This window comes from Harmonia axyridis, chromosome 7 (assembly GCF_914767665.1).
Source record: "Harmonia axyridis chromosome 7, icHarAxyr1.1, whole genome shotgun sequence".
NCBI lineage: Eukaryota > Metazoa > Arthropoda > Insecta > Coleoptera > Coccinellidae > Harmonia > Harmonia axyridis.
In genome coordinates, this window is record NC_059507.1 from 29,525,577 (window position 1) to 29,536,987 (window position 11,411).

Below are 11,411 nucleotides of genomic sequence, written 5' to 3' on the forward strand. Positions count from 1 at the left end.
GGCCACCTTCTTTTGTTTTCGAGTTATAAGCGAAAATTGGAAAAATGGCGATATCGGAAACCTTTTTTTACTTAAGAGTCTCAATATTTCTATGGTTTCAACTGTTGATGAGCACAGAAAAATTGAGCTATCTATAACAAGAGCAGTGTCGTTCCGTCAATCTGATTATTTCTATGCTTTTCACTGATTTCTACAAAATTCGAATCTAGACATGTTTTATAAGTTTTTATCTAAAAATTGATTTTGAAATAACGGAGAAACCACAAGATCGAATTTTTCAATCGAAAGAGTTGTATTGAGATGAATGTATCAGGAGATTATTTACATAGGTCTCCAGAATCAATACGCATAAGTACCAATCCATTTTAAACAGCATATGAAACAATGCATGTATGATTGCACTCAACATTTTAATTACGAAGGGACAAACAAGAAATAATATTTTACCTAATGATGACAACAATTGCACAATGCACAGTCGACACCTCTTCTCGATATTTCAATCGAGAAGAGAGAGAGAGAGAGAGAAAGAACCCTGTATATAGAATAAGCATGTGGAGCTCCAATGAAATTTCCTTTAGATGGATTTGTCAGAACCATATAATATTGAAGAAAAAATAAGCACTAACGTGAAGTCATGAGCTTTTGAACTATCGTTCATTCATTCGAGAATTGTAGCCTTGGAGACCACATATATACCTGTATACACCAATGCGATCTCATGAATTAAAATTTGCGAATGAATGAACAAGCGGTCAAGAGCTCCTGCTCTTCAATGCTTTCCACGTTTTTTAACGATATCTAGAAATAAGCGTTGAAAGATATTCACTATTTTTCATTGAAAAACAATTTTTTGTATTAATAAGATATTTGTGATGGCTATATTCTAGTGGTTTTTCACTAAAAAATCATCATCATACTTCTGAACAGGGAAAACTATCATAGCCGTTCCTTTTTTACAATTTAATGAAATAAATTTCGAGCATGTGAACTGTTTATATGGATTTTTTTTCAGTGTCGCATGATGTCCATTACTATTTTAACTTCATTCATCCTGACTACTCTCCTCATCTCAAGTTCAGTTCAAGAATGGCCCAGGCGTAGATGTGGTAATGAATTAACCAAATATCTGTTATATGGTAATAAAGGTTTATTCATTATTAATTAGATTTTTGTTGTGCACTAGGAACTGTATGTTTTCTATCAAATACAACATTATGAAAAATTTAAGAAAATAATCGTACCCACTTTCGATCAACTTTGGTTTACTAATATTCATATTTATGAAAGCATGCATCTAGATTCTAGACTATGCAAAACTTGGAATTTTTTTAATCATATTGGCATAACGAAAAAATGTTTTATTGAAGAAATATTCTAGTTTAGAAAAATAATCCTAAAGTCCAAAATACCCCAAGGCGTAAAAAATTGAAAAAAAATTACATGGGGAATGAATAAAATTCATCTGCATCCATCCAATCGCCTTGATGAATGTTGTAAAACAACTCATAAATTTTTTTCAATAGGTCAATTGCCACAATTCCACAAGAGGACAGACAACAAAAACATTACAGGGGAGTGCTGTAAAAGTCCATTTGGTTGCAATTCTTATTCCATGATAAGATATTGTACTGATGAAGCGCCTCCAAATGAGAACGACTCCATTTGAATATAATGGTTTTGCTCAGGAAATTAAATTGATTTCTTACTAGTTAATAAATAGAATTATAGCAACAAGTTACTTGTTGTTTCATTTCGTGAGAGAAAATTGTAAATATATCAAAACATATAGGTATATATAATTATATTATATAGGAATTCAATTCCTGGTTTGATTAATGCTGAGGAAAAGAATTTTCAATACCATTCTCCAGAATGAAGAGTTACAATATTCAAGTCATCTTAAAAAAAATATTAAACCTTGTCTTTCGATTTCGTAACAATTGAAATTCTATAAAGAAAATGCATTATAATATATAGACTGAATACAATGGAAATCTCTGTGAGTACTTTGTACTTACTGAATATAACGAGAAGACAATTTTCCCATGGATTTTCCTATCCATCTCATTATCAATATAAGTTGTTCAATAACCATAATAGTTGATGGATCCTCAAATTGATAACATTATATCAATTGAGGTTAAAAAATCATTTGAAACAATAATATAGTTATCAATTATCTAAACATAAAATAGTATATTCTAAAACAAGTAGCAGAATGGGCTTCCTTTCCAACACGAATGGGAAATTCGAACGCATGAGTGTTGGAATTGCCTTCTGCAACGAGTATTAGACGATATTTTCTCTATTTCAGTCAAGTTTTGTGAAATATTGTTGAAATTCAATGGAAAATTGAGATTATATATTCTAGTGACATTTGTATTGTATCTTGACAGTTGGTGTGACTGTCACGAAGATTGACAGATTATGATGGAATTTGAAGTTGAATCGTACGTATCGAATTTTGAAATAATTTATAATTACGAATTGAATTCGTGAATTATGTCCGACGAAATCGATTTAACACAACCAGAATTAAGATAAATTGCGAATAATGTTGCAAATCATTTCACAATACCCAAATTATACATTATGTTGACAATTATTGACATTTGTTTAAATTTGATAGGATTGGAAGGCAGTAGAGACAACCACAAAACGAAAAATAGTACTAAAAACGATGCTGTAATGAGTTCATTACTGTAATGAACTCATTACGATACTGAAATAGAGAAACAATCATTACAATTTCTAACTAGGTAATACGCAAATAATCTAAATATTGAAAAACGAATAGATTGAAAGTAATAAAATTGAAAACAAATTATCAACAGGTAAGAATTAGTTTACCAAATTTCGTTGAAAACCTTTTTACCACAACAACCGAACATTCAGATCTTATTCATTGCCATTCAAAACAACTCTTATCTAAGCATCAGGTTTATCTTCAAAATTTCTTCTTGATGAGCTTATAGACTCATTTGTAATTTGTATTGTAAATAGAACGATGTAAACAATCAGACAGATCTGAATTTCTCTATATAACTATTTTCCTTCAGTTGCTGCTGTAGAGTGGAAGAATGGTGTTCGTTTTAGTTGTTCGTTCCAATAATCAATTTCAAGTGTATTTTTTGTGGTATGTGAATCGGTGTTTGGCAAATGATTTGAATTTTCCGTGAGAAGTGGTTGAATGGTGAGTAAAATTTCTTGATGATAAATAAGAATTTTCTTCACATGAAAAAACAGTTTATGAAAAATAACAGGAATGATCAAATAATAGTATTCGCAGTACATATATCTTCGTGGCCAAAATAACTACAAATAACTTAATAATCTAATATACAGGGTGAATTACTTTCCAGTAATGACGTCACCGTCATTTTTTTGAAGTGGAACACCCCCATATTTTCTCAATTTTCCGATTAATCTAGCTGAGCTGATTCCAATAATGTATCACATGTTGATTCCAATTGGTACAGGGTGGACAAAAATACAATAGTTTTGTGTGTGCTCATGAAGTTGTGGTTTTGATAATAAGTAACGCGTAACATTCTTTATTAGTTAAATTAACAATATTATCAAAAATACTTATTGTCTAGTGGCAATAAACAAATAATGACATTTCATGAAAAACTAGACTACTATGTTTTTTTAAATTGATAAGAAATAATTTCTTTCATATTCTGTCTGCTAGATCACAAGTACCAAACATATTTGGAAACAGCTCATTTTTATTAATCTAAAAATGTAACAAACTACAGGGTCTTACATTCAAACCAATTGCCGCTAGACATAAGTATTATTGATAATATTGTTAATTCAACTAATAAAGAATGTTACGCGTTACTTTATGAGCACACACAAAACTATTGTATTTTTGTTCACCCTGTACCAATTGGAATCAAAATGTGATACATTTTTGGAATCAGCTCAGCTAGAGTAATCCGAAAATTGAGACAAAATGGGGGTGTTCTATTTAAAAAAAATGACAGTGACGTCATTACTCGAAATTAATTCACTCTGTATATTAGATTATTATTTTAAAATAGGGTAAATTAAAATAAAAAAACGACGTGTTTCAGGATTATTCCTTAAAATGGTCTGTTCAGCTAAAAATGAATTTCTTCCATACTTTACGGACACAGTATAGTACAGCCTCCTATGAAAGAGGCTTCTCGAAATTTAAACTAAATAAAAATTATCTAAGAAATACAATGAGTCAGAAAAGACTTTCAGCTTTGGCAGCCTTATCTATTGAAGCTGATATAGCATCCCAACTGAACTATGATACGATTATTGAGGACTTCAGTAACGCTAAAAGCAAAACATTATTGTTTCAATTTTGCTTTTGAGTCTACAGAAGGTAGTGGAAGCATTCACTCTGGGAATTCCGAAATGGAATCTTCACTCGCAAAATGTGTTTCAGACCATTCTGGATAAATTTGGTTTTGAGCCTGTCGGTCAATTTGTCCACAAATCCTCCTTTAATTTCTTCATTCTTATTTGATTTTAATAGAACTTGTTGTGGGTATCTTAGACCAGCTGACACAGGATAACACACCATCCTGGAATGTCGCTAAGGCTCTAAGGAAAAAAAACGTAATTCGTTCATAAAACAAAACGGTCGAACAACAACATCTGGTGAAGACAAATCGAAAATATACGCGAAGAATCTAATAAAAACCTAACAAAACTGAAAATAAGAAATTCAAATTATGAATACTCGCCACTTTCCATCAACATGGAAGAAAGCAGGAATCATAGTGATTCCAAAACCTGGAAAATCGAGAAATTACTCAAAAAATTATCGTCCAATTGACCTGCTGTAGAGTCTAAGCAAGCAAGCTGAAAAAACTATCTCAGAGAGACTCAAAACTATAACAGAAGAAAAAGAAATTCTACCTGATGAACAACACGGATTCATAAAGAACAGGCTCCCAACTAACCAGAATCACTAAACTTCATTCTGAGAAAGAAAAAAGGAAGAAAACCGCAGCCATTCCATTGGATATCGCCCAGGCGTTCAATAAAGTCGGCACGAAGACTCAATTTACAAAATGTTAAAAGCTTAACTAGCACTAGCAACACTCATAAAATCATACCTTCCTTGAAGGAAGAAAATTCTACGTGAGAATTAATGAGCAAACATCTGATAAAAAAGAGAGACGTTCCTCCCCTGCTAGGCCAAATTTATGTAACATTTTCACCTATGATACCAGAATCAGACAACGCTGTAACTTTATGCTGACAATATAGTAATCTTAGTGTCGTCAAAAAATTGCAACAACAGATCAACGAATTTACAACTTTGTACAAGACTTGGAGAATCGGCTTTAACGAAACGAAAACCCATAATAATTTTCAAATATAAGAAAAATAAAACAAAACCAGAAAACAAAATAAAAATTAACAACAACGAAGGTCTCAAAGAGGTCAAATATTTAGGAATTACTTTGGACGAAAATCTAACTCTCAACAGACACATCGACAATATAAGAAAAGAGGCAAGGACGATTAAAGGATATTTATACCCTCTCGTGGACAACAAAAGCAAATTGGACGATTCATGGAAAGTGAGAATTTACCACTCAACTATAAGACCCATAATGTCTTACATGTGTGAAATACTGATTCTAAATGAAAACAAAATGAAGGAAATAGAAACAATACAGAATAAGACACTGAGAGACACTCTTAATGAGTCCTGGTGCATTTGAAACGAGAAAAGAGACTAAAGACAGAAACACTAAAAAAAAAATACCATATCAAGAAACAGACGGAGAAATCCTACAAAAGAATGAAGGATCACACAAAATAAAAAATAAGGAACTCATTACGCTGAAGACCATACTAAATCAAGTGGAATAATCAACACAATAAATAACATAAAAGCAGTAAGTGAATCTCACTTCTACACTGCAAATACAATGGACACAGGAGTCACAGGACACAGGCAGAGTAACCATGCTCCACTGAGGAGATGGAGGGCGTATTTGACAGAGATCACTGAGTGCCAAACTGATGATTCCATCAGTGATCTCGGGATGAAACACTGCAATTCTTGCATGATTCACCTTCGGAATTGGCTTCAGAATGCCTTGCCAAAGTAGTCGTAATCGATAATGCGTTGCTTTTATCGATAAGCGGTGAGTAAGCACGGCACTCAATTTGAGCAAATCTTTCTCATGGACAAATGGTCATGCGAAATAGTGGATATCAGAATACAGTGTTTCTTATACAGGGTGGCCATTTGAAAACGAAACAGACGAGATTACAGACGAAATAAAGTTTTTCGATAGAAATGCTCGGACAGGTCGATTTCTGTTTCGAGGGGGACAACTTAAGATGTAGGTTACGGACGCATAGCGCTTCAACCCTTGCTACTACAACCCTCACCCCCAAATTTTGAATAGGGAAGATGGGGTGAGTGATACCTCATTTGAAAGGTATTTTTATACTGATTTCAGCACAGTAATTGTTTTTTCATTTTATGTATTAGTTCTCGAAATATTCTTAACTAAGTATTTGAAAATGAAGTGGTGTTTTCATGGCACTTGTAGTGTTTTGTGAAAAATCGACATTTTGAGCTTCAAAACAACCATGACTGTGGCTTCCTTCCTAACTAACTAACGCATGAATATTTCGAGAACTAATGCATAAAATGAAAAAACAATTACTGTGCTGAAATCAGTATAAAAATACCTTTAAATTGAGGTATCATCCACCCCATCTTCCCTATTCAAAAATTGGGGGGGGGGGTTGTAGCAGCAAGGGTTGAAGCGCTATGCGTCCGTAACCTACATCTTAAGTTGTCCCCCTCGAAACAGAAATCGACCTGTCCGAGCATTTCTATCGAAAAACTTTATTTCGTCTGTAATCTCGTCTGTTTCGTTTTCAAATGGCCACCCTGTATCTTCAACTCCACTAAAACCTAACGCGACTTCAATTTGCAATAACTCAAAAAGGATCATTTTGAGTTATCGCAGCCTACCACTTGAAAACTGCCAGCTTGCATGCCAGGTGGTTCTTAAAATTTGAAACTCTGTGGTACTCAGAATAAGAGAGATAGGCCAAACATATGTTATATATTTGAAATCAGGGGAAAAAGAGCTAGAAAAATATACAGGGTGTTCCATTTGAAAAAATGAATTTGCTATCAATATGTGGCCCACTCTGTATATATTTCGTTTTGTGAAATCATTTTAAAAAACTCTTTTCGATTTCGTGAAACTTTTGTAAAAAACATTTTTTTGTACCTCTTTTAGTAACAAAGTTAAAGGGGGGGTCAAATTATGGTGAAAAACCCGGTACATATCAAATCAGAAAATCAGTCATCACACCTGGTGGTAAATTACAAAAATATGTAATAAGGTTTCTTTTTAATGTTCAATTATTTTTTTCATAAGCTCCATTTCATAAACTGAATTTGTTTTTTCCAGGATTTCAGAACATTAATCATCTTGTATGCAGCAGCTACGATAGTTGCTGCAAGTAATCAAGAAACAAAAAGCCAAAAATATTGTGGTGAGAGGTTATTGAAATCCTTAGAAATCCTCTGTCAATTTGAATTTGAAAAAATGGAAAGACGTATGAAGAGATCTGGTAAGTATGTTTTGGAATGAAATAGTTTTTCTATAAATCTTCAGTTGATTCATACTTTTGTTGACTAAAACGTTAAAGATTTGCTTGGGTTCAATTTATTGAAGTAATTTATATTCATTCATTCATTATTCATGCCGTTTATTTTTTTTGTGTAAGAATTAATTTTTTAAGTTTGTTATCTATTTTTTGATTCTACAAATTACGTAAATTTTAGCGTTGGTTGAATACTTTTTTCTTGACTCCTTTTTTTCTTGAATACTTTTTTCTTTAATACTTCCAAAGTTTTCATTATTGTACAAGATGTCACAAAAGAATGTTTTATATGTAAAAAGTGATAAAAGAAAATAAGACGTTTTTCGAAAAAAGTTTTATTAGTTAAAAAAATAGACTATTTGTGGATTTACATATTTCTTAAAAATTATGTTGTCAAAATATCTACCTCCGCGTTCACGACATACTCATTCAATTTCTGATGAAGGCTTGGCAGGTATACTCCGGGTTTTGTTTACTGGATAACGCAAGTTGGTTTACTTACGTAAACTTTAGATTCAAGGAAACCTCACAAGTAAAAGTCCATAGGCGTCATTTCAGGACTGCGGGGTGACCAATGATTGCTACTTCTCTTGGAGATTAATTTGCCTGGAAAAATTTCACGAACTTCCGGCAGGGACGCATTGGACATGTGTGAAGTCACACCATCCTGTTGGAACCATGTTCTTTGATCATACCCAGGAAAGTTTTGCTGTTCAAGTTCATAAAAATTCATCTAACCTCCTCACCCAATGCTCTTAATTCACAGTAAGTGCACCCCACTTTCATTAACAAAAAAATAAGGACCTATACGCATACAATTTCTCGCTATCACATTACAGTGTATCCGTATACTGCCAACTGGCGAATCAAGGGGTTTCTGATGCTTTCGTTTCTGACTGGTTGCATTCCAGTAGAGGCAGTTTTGCATATTTACGTGTCCATCAAGGTGCAAATGAGCTTTATCCGGAAACAAGTTGTTGGTAAACGTTTGTATATGCTCAATTGACTGGTTTACGAATTGTGACCTCTAAAAGACTTTTTGGGTGCAAGCTTTCGAATGGAGAGGTCGGGAACATCACGAACAAACCTATCAACCAGTTCCACGTTCTTATTCGTTCTCAATAACCTTGAGTGCCCGGGTTTTGGTTTATTTAGTATTGAACCGGTCTCTTTAAAATTCACCACTCATTTCCTAATGAGAGGAATGCTCAGCACATCTCATAAGGGTGTAAAACCTCAAATATTGAAGACATTTTTTCGCGCTATAGTTGCGAAATTGCCATTTTTCTTGAATTCGCTTCCTCAGCTCCATTGCGACCTAAAAACGCTCCATCGCGACCAAATTTATCCCCTGCCCTTCTGAACTATTGCGTAATAAGTAAAGCTTTTTTTAAGACACCTTGTACAATAAATTATTGTATAATAAACCATTAGCAAATAATAACTTCAATCAAATTATTCAAGAGAGCTTCTACGCTCAATCAACTCGAAAACTAAGTAATATTTATTGAATTTTTTTTGCAGTTCCTTCTGGAAATGATCCGCAGCAAGGTCAAGATGTTACAGAGTATGATAAAATCGTTCCGTTATGTTGTAAGCGAGGGTGTTCCAAGAAGATACTTTTACAGTTTTGCGTTCTAGATGTGGACGAATTGCAATGAGAAGATGAATGAAGAGAAATGATTTTCATGACGTACACGAATATGAAATATTTGCTTAATTAATTGTAAGATAATAATCATGTACTATTTTTTATATTACCTACAAAACCTTGTCAATTCTTTGATTCAGCAATATGATAAGGCTCCTGTTATTCTTTATTTTACCTGTAAATACATTTATCTACTCCTATTGAATTATATATTCATTATTCAACTGCTTTTGAGCAATTAATAGTATCCATTACCGAACAACGTGAGTTATAATAACTCACTTCTATAACTCACTATAATACATCAGAAAAGATGGCTGCTCAGTGCTTCTATACATCTGTGCTTCTATTCTGTTGGCTGAAATGGAACATTCCATTATTGTTATTGAGGGGAGGACTGTCACTTTGATAATATTGACGTTAATATTGGGTTTTTTCATTGAAGTTCTTTCTCTATTCTTGTATTTTAGTATTTATTGTTATAGTCGTAGATAAAGTATAGTATACAACTTTCGGTAATGGTCATAACTCCCTTGATGAATTACAGCACTCGCCTGCGGCTCGTGCTGCTTCATTTGCGTGAGTTATGACCTACATTACCGCTCGTTGAATAATATACTATTATTACCAGAATTCATCCAATCATTTTAATTGCTCTTGATTGAGAATAGTAACTTTTTCATTAGTTTGTCAATTGTCTAGGACGAAAATGATAAAACAAAATAGAAACCGTAATTTTTTTGGATTTCACTGCTTCTTAAGTTGTTGCAAATTATTCAAAAAGACATATGAGGAAAAACCCTGACTTGGCGTCAGGGGGTCTAAGCGCTCGTTCATTTTTAATCCTATTGCTCCTTTTAAGACCATGAAACTGTACATAGATATAAACGAAATGAGATTTATAATGATGCTATTGTTGTTAATCAGTTTATTCAAATGAGGTATCTAATGCTACGATTCTTATTAAATAAGCATAACATTCAAGTGATTATTTTGAAAGTATCCTAGTCGGATCTGTTAGGTAAATACCGTTTTTTTTTCTAATATGTTATTGCTTTCAGTGAGCAGCGAATTTGAGATACCCTGTACTCATTGAAATTCAAGAACTTTTAAAAGCTCGTTCATTTATGCGCCATTTGCGCCCTAGAAGATTACAAGGGCTTAGAAATGGGGGGTGATTACCCTCCCAAGATTTTCAAAATTTAAAAATTCGTAAATCTCGCAAATACGAAGAACGAAAATTTCTCCATAAAATGAACCAATAATAATCATTTTACTTTCCTTTGAAATCTACACGACAGTAAAAAATCGAACCATTTTACGGTTTGAGTTTATTTTAGCTTTCAAGATGACTACTTTTATTGCACTACGGGCTCGTCTTTGTCCTAGTTATATTATTTTCCTTTATCTATCGCCTTTTTCGGCCTCGCCCCTTATTTGCCATCTCTGATTTTTGCATTCGTCATCGGTATACACTTACCCGTTATTTTCGGTTGTTTGTATCATACTCATCACAAAATTTCAATATGTATTTATCAAAGAACTGAACTCAGTAATTCGCATCGAAAAATTGTCTGGGCTTTGTTGTTTAATTTATTCATTAAAATAGCAATTTATTTGGGAAGACATCAGTTTTGAATTGACTATATCTGCAGGATGTTCCAAAATTGGAGGTACAAATGAAAATGACACACTTCTTGGATCATTTCAAGTAAAAAGTCCTATAACATGAGTCCGCAAACTCTTTGTTATTGAGATAGGTACAGGTGTTAAAGTTCAAGTTTTTCTCTCATAGCACCTTTCCTTCACAAGATATTTTACTTAAATTGGCATTGATATTCCAATTTAAAGTTTTCATCATGTGATATCCTAATTTTGAATGCAAATCTACAGGGTGAATTTTTTATGGAAGGATGCCCGCTTCTTTCCTGCAGTTTTTTTTTGTGAACCACTGGTAGTTTAGAAAAATTTAAAAAGAAACTCTGGTTGAGTACTACACTTTTTGGTTTGTTGTAGTTTTGTCGTATCTGCAATCGATTTCGAGAAAAAAATTCAAACAGCTCTCCATAGTTATTTTCAGGAAAATCCAAATTATTATAAAAATCCAGTTAGGTAGCTGTGA

The 11,411-nt window shown here is 33.1% G+C and overlaps 1 long non-coding RNA gene across 1 annotated transcript; it reads left to right on the forward strand.

Annotated features, from left to right (window-relative positions):
- The first annotated feature begins 2,243 nt into the window (after window positions 1-2,243).
- On the forward strand, window positions 2,244-9,465 carry LOC123684846. The gene is made up of 3 exons (XR_006748200.1): window positions 2,244-2,453; window positions 7,443-7,605; window positions 9,163-9,465. It is a non-coding gene; the product is annotated as an uncharacterized LOC123684846 (long non-coding RNA).
- The last annotated feature ends 1,946 nt before the right edge of the window (window positions 9,466-11,411 follow it).